Source organism: Grampus griseus, assembly GCF_964374135.1.
Source record: "Grampus griseus genome assembly, chromosome: 5".
NCBI classification, from domain to species: domain Eukaryota; kingdom Metazoa; phylum Chordata; class Mammalia; order Artiodactyla; family Delphinidae; genus Grampus; species Grampus griseus.
The window spans coordinates 3901598-3916212 of NC_138998.1; positions in this window are offsets into that span (position 1 = coordinate 3901598).

Here is a 14615-nt window from a genome sequence, read left to right on the forward strand (position 1 = left end):
CTAGTTTTTGTCTGTTGTGAAAGTGTGAAGACATTTAAGTATTTTGAGTTCTCAGTCTGAAAAAAACCGCCACAACTACTGATTGCTCCATTTACTAAACGAACGTGATGGTTACTTTTATGTGTCGACTTGGCTAGGCCATGGGATGCCCAGGTAGTGGTTTAAACATTATTCTGGGTGTTTCCGTGAGGGTGTTTTTGGATGAGACTAACATTTGAGTTGGTAGGTTGAGTAAAGCAGGTTGCTCTCCCTAACGTGGGTGAGCCTCATCCAATCAGTTGAAGATATGAATAGAACTGAAAGCAGACCCTCCTCCGAGTAAGAGAGAATTCTTCCTGCCTGATGGCCTTTGAGCTGGGGTTTTGGTTTTATCCCACTTGTAGTTTTGAATTGAACCCTCAGCTCTTTCTGGACCTGGAGCCTGACATCCTTTGACTGGAACTACACTTTCAGCTCTCCTGAGTCTCCAACTTGGCAGCTCACCCCACAGACCTTGGGACTTGCCAGGCTCTGTAACAATCATGTGAGCCAGTTCCTTCTCTATCTCCATCTCCATCTCCACCTCCACCTCCATCTTTACTTCTATATCTATCTGTACACATATCCTACTGTTCCTGTTTCTCTGGAGAACCCTGAATAATACAATGGACAATCAGAATTTCTGGTATGGTTTAGGGTAGATAAAAATATTTCCTTTTGGGTAAAATACCAGTGATGATAATAATATTTGGCTTATTTTATCATTAAATTTTAATATACTACTGTTAATTATTTTAAGTAATTTTTATATATAATATATTAATTATATACTGTATATAATATTATATGTAATACATAGTATAATTCTATATCATATATATAATGATGTATATTAATACACATTATTAGTGCCTTACCCATACCTCTTTGGCACCACCAGGGGGTTTTCTCTGGCTGTAGGAAGAAAAAGTTCTTGGCCTAACTGGGCAGGCAAGAGTGCCAGGGTATTAACACCCTCAGGTGTTGCTCTCAACCTGTGGCAAAAGGAGTTGATGGGTAAGTACCTCAGCTTCCCCCCTGCCCCCATACTGTGGTCAACTGTGAGGCATCGCCCCCCAGAGGTTCCCAGCAGGACTGAGCCCTAGTTGCCGGCAGGGGTAACCTTCTCATTGAAACTTGATTAATTTTCTCCCTCTCTCTCTGCATCTTACTTCCTGGCTTCCCTCCTGGTTCTTCTTGGGGTAGCCTCAAGACTAAACCACGTGCATTCAAATTCTTGTCTCAGGCCCGCTTCCGAGGGAACCCCGCTTAAGGTGGAGGATCATGTCAACTTTGAATGATGATGAGAGGGGCTTTCAGAAGAGTAACTTAAACTACAGGCCCAGGGTCCACCTTACTTTATTAAACAACAGCAAATCTTCACTGAATGCCTGCTATGTGCTTCAAATATGAAGTTCATAATGCATAATTGTTTGATAAGTTGACCATTGATTTGTCATGGAGCAAAAAGCATCAGATGAAGGTCACAGAATACTTTTGTTTCATACATTGCCTTTTTAGAAAACAGTTTGTATTGGGGTATAGTTGATTTACAATGTTGTGTTAGTTTCAGGTGTACAGCAAAGTGAATCAGTTATACATATATGTATATCCATTCTTTCTAAGATTCTTTTCCCATATAGGCCATTGCAGAGTATTGAGTAGAGTTCCCTGTGCTATGCAGTAGGTCCTTATTAGTTATCTATTTTATATAAAGTAGTGTGTATGTGTCAATCCCAATCTTCCAATTTATCCCTCCCCCGACCCTTACCTGACAGTAACCATAAGTTTATTTTCTACATCTGTAGCTCTATTTCTGTTTTGTACGTAAGTTCACCTGTAACCTTTTTTAAGATTCCACATATAAGTGATATATGATATTTTATATATTGTCTTCTGTTTCCTGTCTCTACGAAATGATGACTTAAGTGACTAATACAAATGTCTCATAGTGGAAAATGACTCTACCTGGAACCTTCATCCAGGAACCAATAGGTTCTAAATGTTTAAAGGTAGACTAGTTTTTAAAACCATCACGGTGTATGAAGAATGGACTGGATTCACTCATTTAATGGCTCTAAAACCTCATTCGTGAGTTGAAGATTCCTTTTAATTAAGGAAATTGCTTTTTGAACTTCTTCTTCTCTTGTAAATTTGAAATGAAAGAGCAAGCTGTAACCAGTTTTTTTTTTTTTTTTTTGGCTGTGTTGGGTCTTCGTTGCTGTGCTCGGGCTTTCTCTAATTGCGGAGAGGGGGCTACTCTTCGTTGTGGTGCATGGGCTTCTCATTGCAGTGGCTCCTCTTGTTGCAGAGCACGGGCTCTAGGCACACGGGCTCAGTAGTTGTGGCTCGTGGGCTCTAGAGCACAGGCTCAGTAGATGTGGTGCACAGGCTTAGTTGCTCCATGGCATGTGGGATCTTCCCGGACCAGGGATCAAACCTGTGTCCCCGTGTCCCCCGTGTCCACATAGGCAGGTGGATTCTTAACCACTGCACTACCAGGGAAGTCCCATAACCACATATTTTAATATGTTTGTAAATTATGTGTCATTGGGAAACCATTTTAAGATACAAATGACTTCATTTTTGTTCAAAAGAGGCCTAAATAGGCATGATAATGATAATAGTACTGATAGTAGTTAAAATTTATTGAGGGTTTATTCTGTGCCTGGCACTGGGTCAGCTGTTTTCTGTGTATTATTATTAATCCTTACAATGGTTTGCAAAAAAAAGGTTCTTTTTACCTCTATTTTACATGTGATGAAACTGAGCACAGAGACATGGAGTGACTTTGCAGTCATATAGCTTGTGTCAGAGTAGAAATTAAACCCAAGTCATTCTGATTTCAAAGCCTCTGCTTATTTCACATCATGGTGAAGAGACTGTCCGGTCCTGAACTGCCAATTCCCATATGTTCCTTGTGTTTCCACTGATACCTGCTCGGTGCTTCTCTGCTGAAGGAAATTTATCTTTGAATCTACACCATGCTGTTTGTATTTTTCACATACCATTTATGAGAATCTACTGTTATTGTAAATCTTTACAACTACAGCCTGTGCTCTCCGGAAAATAAAAATGGGTATGCTAATTGCCTTGTGTTTAAATGACAAATAGGTAGTTTAAAAAAATCGGTATGGGCCATTTGCCATGTGCACTTAAATCTGTGTTAGTGCCTCGTTGCCTCGAGAATGCCTGATTCTGCTTCCTGCAGGTAGCTGCTTATTACAACGTCAGAAGGAGATGCTGTTAGGCAATTCTATCACGTCAGTTCTCTCTTTAAACTTCCTTGTGGCTCCTCATTGCTTTTTGAAGAAAATATTATATAAACTGGGTGTTCAGAGACTGCTAACTGTCCACCAGAAACCTGTTTCCTTTTCTTCCTGGACACACAGCTGGACTACATTCCCAGCCTTCTTTGTAAGTAGGAGTGGTCATGTGACTGAGTTCTAGCCAATGGGAGGAGAGCAGAAGTGATGGATGTCATTTGGGGGCAAGGCTTTTAAGAAGGGGTTGAAGCCCCTCCACAATTTTTTTCTCTTTTTGACTGTTGCATACAGAAGACAGTGAGGCCCTAAGGCAGGAGTTGCCAAGTTTTTTTCTGGAAAGGGTCAGATAGTAAATATTTAGGCTTTGTGGGATGGTTTCTGTCAATATAAATCTTTTTAAAGTTTTTTAAAACTCTTTAAAAATGTAAAAGTCATTCTTAGCTCTCCAAAATACAACCCACATTGTACCCCTTCCCCTTAAGGGATGGTGGAGCCGCAGGGTGGAAGGAGCCTGGGTCCATGACTCACCATGGGGAGTAGAGGTACCCACCAAGCTAGGTTTCTGCTGGACACTGTTACATGAATGGAATATAAGTATTTACTATGTTTGAGCTGTTATGCATATTGGGACTTACAATCACAGATTATTCTACCGTAACTAACCTTTTGGGATTGGGCCCAAGCCTCTATCTACACACACATTTCCCCGCTTTTTTTTCTAATGCTTCCTACATGTTGGTCAAACTGAAATACCATCTATTTCTTCAGCTCATAATCTAATTTCTTATTTTTATGGATTTCTTTATATACTTTCCTTTTGGGTATAAAGTTGCTCCATCCTATCCCTGTTTCTTGAAGTCCTTCTCTTCTTTGAAGACCTATGTCAAACGCTACATCCTCTAAGAAGTCTTCTCTTAAACTGGCAGAAATGTTACTCTACTGTTTTAGGTTTTCATATTTTGTTTTAATTGTCTAACAGGTATTGTGGCTTTCTGCCTAACCTGATGGTCGTTTGTGTATATGCCTTTATCTTCCCTACCATGGTGTCAGCTTCAAGAGGTCATCTTGGAGGAACCTGCCATGTGACATATGGCAAGTACAGGAGCCCGTCACTCAGGGGGTAGGGTGCATAATCAAGTCTTCAGGCAAAAATTGTGCACAGTCAAAATATCCTAGATTAATCCTTTAACCAGGCAATAAAGTACACTGCTGAGTTTAGGGGCCAAGTGCACAAACAATGTTTTATTTAAAAGATTAGATGGTACTCATGGCAAAAAGATGCTCCAGTGTGCAGGAAAATGGGACAGGTTGCTCCCTCTGAGATCATATGCTCACTGAGTGGGATGGCAGGGGACAGCTGGCTCTCTTTCTATAGGCGTTCCTGTTTCTTGCTGAATGTATAGTTTTGAATACACCAAATTTACATACATATCCACAGGGCCATGACTTCAGTAAATTTGTGCCTTACTTAAATGGCTGAACCGTGTATTTTCTTCTTGTAATAACCATTCTGGGAAAGAGTCATTTCTTTTGACAACTTCACTTCAGGAGGCGGGGAAGAAAGAGGCTGCTGGGTTTACCCTTGAACTTCTGAGCTAGAGTAGTGTGCTGCAGGATAACTCCTGGATAAACTGCAAGGGAGAACATCTCCTGGGCTGTGTGCCTGTCCCCACTGGGGAAAACACTGCTAAACAAAAAGGGAAAGAAAAAGCCATGTTCAAACCAGGTGTTTTTGTGTCTTTCTTAAGGTACAGTGGAGATAATATTGAAACACGAAATGCTTTGTAGGTGCTCCTTTTGAAACAAACTGTTTCTTTTAAAGTCATTTAATACTGTTCACACAGATTCCTATAGCAGCTGCCAAAGACATGGTGAGAGCTGAAAGGGACGTACCTTGGGGAGCATCAGTTTCAAGGCCCTTAATTTATTTCTTCTCTGTGCATGTTGTCGATGGGAAAGTTTGAGCTTCCCTAAACTGATGGAATCATTAACCCCAGAGACTGGGCATATAGGAAGAGCAAAAGATGCCTGAGGGTGGCTGGCTGCTAGCCCTCAGACCAACCCGCTCAAGCCAGATGCAGTGATTTCTCCATTTTAAAGTTTCTAATACCCTAAATCAACGCTGTGCAACAGAACTTTCTGAGATGGTGGAAATGGTCTGTAACTGTGCTGTCCATTATGGTAGCCAATAGTCTCATGTGCTATCTTTTTCTTTTTTGGTCTTAAGTATCCATCCTTTTATTTTATTTTATTTTTATTTTTTATTTATTGAAATATAGTGATTTACAACGTTGTGTTAGTTTCAGGTGTACAAAAAAGTGATTTGGACATATATATTCTTTTTCAGTTTCTTTTCCCTTATAGGTGATTACAAAATATTGGGTAGAGTTCCCCGTGCTCTACAGTAGGACCTTGTTGGTTATCTGTTTTGTGTATGGTAGTGTGTATCTGTTAATTCCAACATGTGCTGTTGAGCACTTGATATGTGGCTAGTGCACATTGAGATGTCCTGGGATTTCATTGACTTAGCATAAAAAATGTCAAGACATTACTAATGTCTCATTAATAATTATTTTTATGTTGGTTCCATGTTGAAATAATGTTTTGGATATGTTGGATTAAACCTAGGTATCATGGAGACTAATTTCATTTGTTTCTTCTTATTCTTTTCATGTGACTACTAGGAAATTTAAAAGAACCTATGTGACTTGTGCGTGACTCTGTTGCTCAGCATTTTTCTGGAGGTGGTACCAGAATGGAATTGTTACACTTTGCCTTCTCCTTGTCTAAGTCCCTCAGAACCAAATGTCAACAGTAGAACAGAACAGAAGCCCTTTGAACCTCAAGATAGCAGTAATACTCTGGGAAAGGTGGGCAGATATTTGTCCTCATGCAGGGGCTTCAACAAACGTGATGCTCCCTCATTGCCCTTTAATACCTGGTCATGACTGAGATTTAAGGAGGTTCAACAGGCTGTGTCCATAACTGGGGCTATGTATTTCTTTCACTTTCCACTTTGAATCTTTGTTACTGCCTCTGAGCTAGGAATGTGCTAACTCTCCAACTGACATTTGTGCTTAATTTAATTCAGGAAATATTAATGGAACTATTTTTTAAATTTCCTTAAAGTACATAATTTATTATGTTGGTGAATCATTTAGATGTGCTGACAGCTGTGGGGCGTACAGCCATCTAAATATTGCTTTTCTGTGATAGGAGCATCTCTTAGGTATGGATTCTTTGAGGTTGTTGATTTTTTTGGCTCCTGAAAATCTTAGCTATTTAACCTGGGATATTTGCCCAATGAAGTTTAAAAAAATACAATTCAGATAAGGACGTTAACTGAAAATTCATGCAGATGTTTTAAAAAGTGGAAAACATACATTTGGGGATAATCTGAGTTAAACAAGAAGTATGATGAAAGATCTTTTTAGGATCAAGTAATCCTGAAAATTTTGTCTCCTTTCCACTTGCCATTGAGGCTTTGAATGGAAGGTCATTCTGATCCACGAGGAACGGAATGCTTCTCCATTTTTTTTTTCACTGTTCTCCAAGGTATTTAGGTAGGTTCTTTTCTTTTGAAAAATCTTTTTTTCTGCCAACTTTGCTGCCAGAAGTGGTCTCCCAGGACTACAAGAGATTGTCTGAATGTTGCAAATAAAAAAATCCAAATTCTCAGGTCATGTCTGTGGATATAAAAAGTGCCTCAGGGAAGAGCACAATTGGCCGCTTTACCCATTCTTCCCAGTGAGGGATGGCAGGACCAGCCCTGTCTGGAGGGCTGACTGTGTGCAGAGGATGAGCTGAGAACGCTTATTAGTAGCTGGTTTTTGGAAAGCATCTTATTCAAACCTCTCGTGGCCGTGTTTTTCTTCTCTCTTTCCGGTTTGAGAAAGATGGCGGAGTTAATAGTACTGGGGTCGAATCAAGGGTAAATGCACATGATGTCATAAAATTAAGGTGGCACATAGTAAATGATAATAAATGCTAGTGTTGGTTTTCCTTTCTCTCTCCACTTGTTGGGGGTAGAAAGTGTTTAGCTCCCTTCTCGTGACCTTGAGATCTGTCTTACTACCCCACCACTCATCTTTCACCACGGAATGTGGTTTTTATTATTTTTAAGCTATTTTTGCCTCAACATGTTACTGTACTCTTGGAAGCTTCAAGAAACCCTGTTGGGGTGACAGAAATCTAGCACAGTGCCAGTAAATTACAATGAAACAAGGATACTCAAATAGCAAATGTCAATATTTTCTTGCTAGAAAAGTATACCTACTGAGAAGTTACCTTGACCCTATCAATGTAGTATAATTACATAGGAGCGAGAGATTCTTTGGGCCAAGACCTACTGAGTGATATATTTGATAATCCCACTCATGTTTCCAGATCTGTAATGCACAAGAGTCAGAATGAGTCAAAACACAACAGTAGGAAAGATTCAGTCTTTTAGTTGTATCCTTTAAACCAGATGTTCTCAAACTGGAATCATCCAAAAAGCTTAAGAAGATACAGATTTTTCTCAGCTACCTGAGGATTCTAAAATGAAGAACCTAGGGGTAAGACGGGAATAAAGACACAGACCTACTAGAGAATGGACTTGAGGATATGGGGAGGGGGAAGGGTAAGCTGTGACAAAGCGAGAGAGTGGCATGGACTTATATACACTACCAAACGTAAGGTAGATAGCTAGTGGGAAGCAGCCACATAGTACAGGGAGATCAGCTCGGTGCTTTGTGACCGCCTGGAGGGGTGCGATAGGGAGGGTGGGAGGGAGACGCAAGAGGGAGGGGATATGGGGATATGTGTATACGTATAACTGAGTCACTTTGTTATAAAGCAGAAACTAGCACACCATTGTAGGGCAATTATACTCCAATAAAGATGTTTAAAAAAAAATGGGTTAGTATGGAGTCTGGGAATACACACGCGCGCGTGTGCGCGCACGTGCGCGCGCGCGCGCACACACACACCCCCCCACACCCATGTGATTCTGATAAACTAAGGGCCTTGCATAAAATCATGACAGGTGCCATTAAAAATATAAAGCTCTCTCACTATATTTCCTGATGTGAGAGCCATGCCTTTCCTTTCTACTTTGAATGGCAACACAGTGTTTTGATTATTTATAGAATTGTTGTTGCTCATTCAAAGAACTGGATTCTCTTTTTTTAAAAAAATGGTAGACATATATGCATTGTTTCATTTTTTTAAGTGAGTGTGGAGGAGGGTTCTTTTACCCCCAGGGTTTCTTCCTGTTTATGTTAAATTCCTCGTGTTAATCATCTTTAATCCTGCCCTCCTAACTGTTGGTAATGGAGTCCCTGAGCTTTTTCTTTGGGTGAATGTGAGTCTCATTTCAGCCATGACTGTGTGATGCGCACATTTCATCAAGAGAAACAGGCCACAGTTAATTAGGTGCTTCTTTCTACCTGCTGTGAAGTCCAGAGACCAGGTTTCTTGCTTTTTGGAAGTGTTCCTGCTCTCCAGATTTGGGGGAAGAGGCGATAAATAGAGGCTAAGGATCACTCACTCACGTGGGTTTCTCTGAAGTGCCTTTTCTGAAGTGCTGTTATTCTATGACTGCATATCACCGTGCAGCAACCTCACATTTTAAATCCGTTTTATGGGAAGCGTTTTCCACTTTCTCCTATTTCTCAATCAAGAATGATTATTTGTCAAGCACAGGTGTGAAGCTGCCCAGGTTCCAAATCATTTTAGAGCAATATGAAGCGACATTTGTCAAGTGTTAGAACTGCTGTCTGAAGGAGAAGGGCTGCTCCGCTTGGGAGAGATAGTAGGGAAGAGCAAATAGGATATTCTCCTGGAGGAAAGAACCAACTCTTGTCACTGAGGAGCTCTCCAAATCCAACTGTGGCTTCAAGCAAGACGAACAGAACAAGACGCTGTGCAGTGACTCTTTGGAAATTTGGTTCAGAAATAAGAACATCTTTTCGGTTTAAAAAGATAAAATGACTACATTAAAGGAATCTACATTTAACTGCAGAATTTTGTCATCTCAGAATGAATTTGGAGGTTTTCCTGATCCTGGAATGTTTAAAAGAAAAACATTGAAGCTAAGGAACACACTTGAGCAAATAGATAATTTCAAAACTTTAGAAAAGCACCTTCAGTTTTTTTCCACTGATAAGTTAATACCCTGATACCTCAGATTTACTTGAAGGGGAGTACAGTTTGAAAGCTTAACAAAATTACCTTGACTTCGAAAGTTGATTTTCTAAGGCGAAAACGAAATCCCTTGGGTCTCGCTTCGCTCCCAGAGTCAGCGCGAGTATGAAGCAGCTGGTGACTACACATCTTAGCTTGATAATGCACTTAGAGGAGAATCAATAAACCTGACTTTGAGAAATACAGCTCTTTTCCCTCTGCCTCTCTTCACCAAATAAATAAGTAAAATAAAAATTTGCCTTTTGGCAACTGAGATACAAAGAATTCTTTTCGGTGTTTCATTAATTTATTTTAAAATGTAGGTTGCTGACATAAGGGAATAGTATAGTTCTCCTTTAGGTTTTTTTCCATATCTGTAGGGAAAATATGAGACTTTCCTTTGAGTATGTAAGTGCAATTTTTAAAAATGAGATTGAACATGGATATTTCTTTCTTTGTCCACTTTTTCTCCTGAAAACCTGGAGCCCCACCCCCACTCCCACCCCGGTTAAAGTTTAGGCCTTTCCTTACTCACTGTGGTCTCACTGATCTTATTTGATGATTAGAATGATGATGATCCTAATAAAATATCGTAGCAGCTAGATTTTCTTAAGCACTTATCGTGGGCCTACAGTATGCTAGATGATTTTCATGGGTTATCTCTTGAAGCCCGACAGTAACTCTACTATTAGGTACTGTCATTGCCCGCATTTACAGGGGATGAATTCCAGGCTCAAAGAAATGAAATAAGCCTACTGAGGTTGGGCAAGACAAGAGGGACTTGAATTCACGTAGTTGGACTCTGGAGGTAGTGGTCTTACGTAGCACATTACCCCAGAGTTTTGTTTTTTTTTTTCCCCGGTACGCGGGCCTCTCCCTGCCGTGGCCTCTCCCGTTGCGGAGCACAGGCTCTGGACGCACAGGCTCAGCGGCCATGGCTCACGGACCCAGCCGCTCCGCGGCATGTGGGATCTTCCCGGACCGCGGCACGAACCCGTGTCCCCTGCATCGGCAGGCAGACTCCCAACCACTGCGCCACCAGGGAAGCCCTACCCTAGAGTTTTCAGTTAGTGCAGTATGTAATCTTTTATGGCATTTTGCTCCACTGCATTTGAGCACAGTAACTAGGATGAGGCTAAGTGGGCTTTTGCCAGGTCCAGGACCAGCATTAATGAGTGGATAATGGCAAGCGGTAACAAGTACAAAGCCAGCCTTAGCAATGCTGGCTTCTGCTTACTTTGCAATTATGATGCTTGTTGGAAAATTATAGGCAAAAGTGCTTGGAAATAACTGTTCTCTGATGCAGGCAAAATTCCCCTCCCATCTTGTTTACAGCATTAATTAGTTTAGGAGTCCCTTTGTGGCTGTAGAACAGGGGATACAATTCAGCTCAGTTTCATCCCAAGGAGTGAGTTGGTTAAATCTCAATTATAATATTGCCTGACTTTTAAGAGTATTTGAGGAGAAACTTTGAAGAGCAAATCACTGCGGTTATTTAGGGACCGCAATTTCCTATTCGTAATTTCCTATTTGTGCTCTGTTTTCACACCATCATCACCATGATGAACAACTCCATCGTCATAACCGTCAACATCATCATCCTTACGTAATGTTCCACTGCAAGGTTGACTTCGTAAGTGCAGGAATAGTCTCATGCTTGACATATAGTAGCTACTCAATAAATGTTTATTAAATAAAGGAGGTTGTTGAGCACTCTTATGTGACGAGCAGTGTGCCAAGTGCTGTGCCCTCAAGGTCACATTTAACCATCATCACCAACCCATGACTAGACCTATTATTAAACCCATTTTACAAATGAGGAAACTGAGGCACAGAGAAATTAAGCAACTTGCTCCAGTTCACCCAGCTAGGGAGTAGGGGAATTGGGACTTGGTCCCAGGCCTGTTGGACTCTAGACCCCATGATGCTGTATTACTCACATCATCACTCTACAGATCATTTTCTCTCATCTTACAGCTCTTCTAGAAAGTATCACTTACACTCGGTTGATCTGGGTATCGTGAAGAAAAATGAAGGCCCAGCAATACTAATTTGAAGAACCGGACAAAAGCAGGGCCACCTCTGTGCTTTAAAAGACTTTTACATTTCTACTCTGAGAGTGACCAGCTTGATAAATACAAGCAGTAGCTTGAAATCTTCCTCTTGGGCATGATTCCAATGCTGCGTCTGAGAAATTTTCCTGCTAAAGGAAATCAGTAATGGTGAACTCCTTTGGGAGAGTTTTCCACATGCAGAGCATTTTCAAAATAGGAAGTCTCAGAGATGTAGACAGTAAACTGTGTCACCTGAAAAATGCAGATTGGAGAAGATGCTGTATGGCTTGAGGACACTAGAAACTAATTCCACTGCAATTTCATTGTAGCCCTTTCACTGTAGCCACGTTCACGTGTATTTATGTTTAATTTTATCCTGTAAAATTAAACTCTTCGAGCTCACATATATCTAAGGTCTGATTTTAAGGGAGCGGCCAAGCTGCTTTTTCTCACCTGATTAAAAAGAATTTGTAGGTCTTAGGGAAATGCTTTTATTTAATCATCATGGTTACTTACCCATTTAGCCAGGGAACACTAGCTTCCAGTACACTACTACAACTTTGTTCCTTTGAGTTTTAGTTTTGCAGAGATGTTCTTAATTCCTTGGGTGTGGAAATTATATGAGAGTCCCTCTAATAGGGAAGAACAAATCTGACACCATATTAGGTCTGCTCCTTGTACTTCAACGTTTGTATTCTATTGCTTTTGCTAAAAGTTAAAAATGGTGCCTATAGCCTGAAATATACAGGAGAGCCCATTCTCAAGGCTCTGACCTTTAAAGGTATAACACTTTTCCATTCATATAGAGATAAAAAGTTGCAGGACAGAGAACAACATTTGTTGGAGGTTTACAGGAACATCCTGACCTGACCTATGTGGTCAGCTGCAAGAACAAAGGATTCCTGTACCAAGAAGTTGGCAACCATCAGCCACACCCCCTGCCCTTTTAGTAGAAAAGAAGCCTGAATTCTAACTTGGAGAAGATGGTTCTTTGGGGACATTAGTCCACCATCTTCTCTGTCTGCTGGCTTTCTGAATAAAGTTGCTATTCCTTGCCCCAACACCTTGTCTCTCGATTTATTGGCCTGTTGTGTGGTGAGGGGTGTGAGCTTAGACTTGGTAACATCAATGAATTGTAGACTTACTGAAAACATGACTTTAATAGTACGTATTTTCTTGGGATGCATGCACACGCTCTCTCTTCCCATGTATTTATTGTATTCCTACATGTATATAACACATTGGGCAGAAATTGTCTGAGTCTCTCATTGAAACAATATTTATTTGGATTAATAGAAAAGGAAAAAAGTCTGTATTATGAAGGAAAAGCAGTGACACTCTGAATTTGAGTTAGGAACCTGGGATTATCTTCAATAAATCGTACCTAAAATAAAGGAAGAATAAAATGTGCTTCTTTGTTCCTTGATTGTCATTATATGACATTGTCAATGGTAACTATGTACTATTTAATCATCCACCTGGAATCTTGTAGCTGACTCTGAATTTTGTAGTCTTCCAAAGGCTACCTCTCATTGATGGGTGTCATTTTCCTTCATCGAAGAAGTGGAAATTATAATAAAATCCTTTTTTGGGTTAAGTTTTTATAAAATTGACTATCTCCCATCCCCTACCAAATTTAGAAGTTCCAGGTGGAAGAGCTGAGCTTCTGTTGTTCACCATTCCCAGTACCTGGTGCTGGGTCTGGAACGCAGTAGGTGTCTTAGGGTAGATGCCCCAGCGGCAGAGCTGGAGTGGGGATTCTTAGGCAGTTGAATTTTGAAGGCGTGCTCTCTGGAGAAGAGGAGTGAGGGAAGGAGGGGAGCAGCACTCAGCTGGAGATGAACTTCAGCTCATCCCGCGGGGAGCTCACTGCACCACAGAGCTAGTCCCACCTCAAGTCAGTGGGCTGCTCCTTTGTATTCCGTGTTATTCTCAGGCCCGCACTTCCCCTAGGAATGAGATTTGCATACTCATCTGGACAAGGCCCCTCCTCTGCTGCTGAGAGCAGTTCTTTAATACTTTGACGGTGGGGAAAAAAGTATAACTCTGCTGGTTGTCTCCGCTTCATCTTTCTACTATACGGCTGGCTGTTCTCTGCTTGTTCATGACTTCTGAACTGTCAAAAAAGAAGCTGGCTGTTTTTTCCTCAATGCTTCCTGCATTCTATTCTTTATTCTGTACTACTGACTAACTTGACTCATCTTAACTTTGCTAACAAGGTCATCGGTAATTATTTTAAACACACTTTCAGTCACGAAAGGAATAAAATGAATTTGCATAGCTCAGGGCTAGGTTTTTCATATAACATAGGGTTGAAACCAACAAAGAATTTTCTGTTAAAAATCTTCATATACTTACAGCTGGGTGTGAAATGGGAATTATGTTAGTAATTGATCCCAGAACGGTTAGGTGGTTTTTATGGTTTTATTTATTTATTTATTTTTAAATAGTGGAGGATAGCTTTCCATTACGTTTGGCTATTTCATCGCTAACCAAAATACACACACACACACGCGGGAATCAATTCTCACATCTACAGGCTGACTTTGCAGCCTAGTGAATGGCAAGATTTGTTCCTAGACAGCTTATACTAAGTGTCTTCAGCTACCTTGGCTTTACTGTATGTGTCTTTCTACTCTTTTCTCTCAATATTAACACTGTTCCCCTTTCTCTGTGATCCTTTTGAGAAGGTGGTGGTGTGGGGAAGATATATTTCAAATTTCTAACTAGAAAAATATTAGTTATGAAAGGGCTTTGCATGCCATACATTTAAGAAGATTCTTCATTGAAAATGTGTTGCTAAGCATGCGTGTGTTGAATCTGTGCTGAAGGGGTAATTCTGAGTGAACTTAATTTGGAACTGGTAAAATAATGAAAGCCGCTAATTTAATCTACATCTCAGGAAAAGTGTTTTAGTACATAGCTATGCAATTCTATCCTAAACCAATCAGCAAGTTTTAATAAATGACATAGCAGAACTTTTTTTTAATAGATAGGTCGTCGGGGGAAAGGGTGGGGGAAAGGGATAGTTAGGGAGTATGAGATCGACATTTACACACTGCTGTACTTAAAACGGATGACCAGGGCTTCCTTGGTGGTGCAGTGGTTAAGA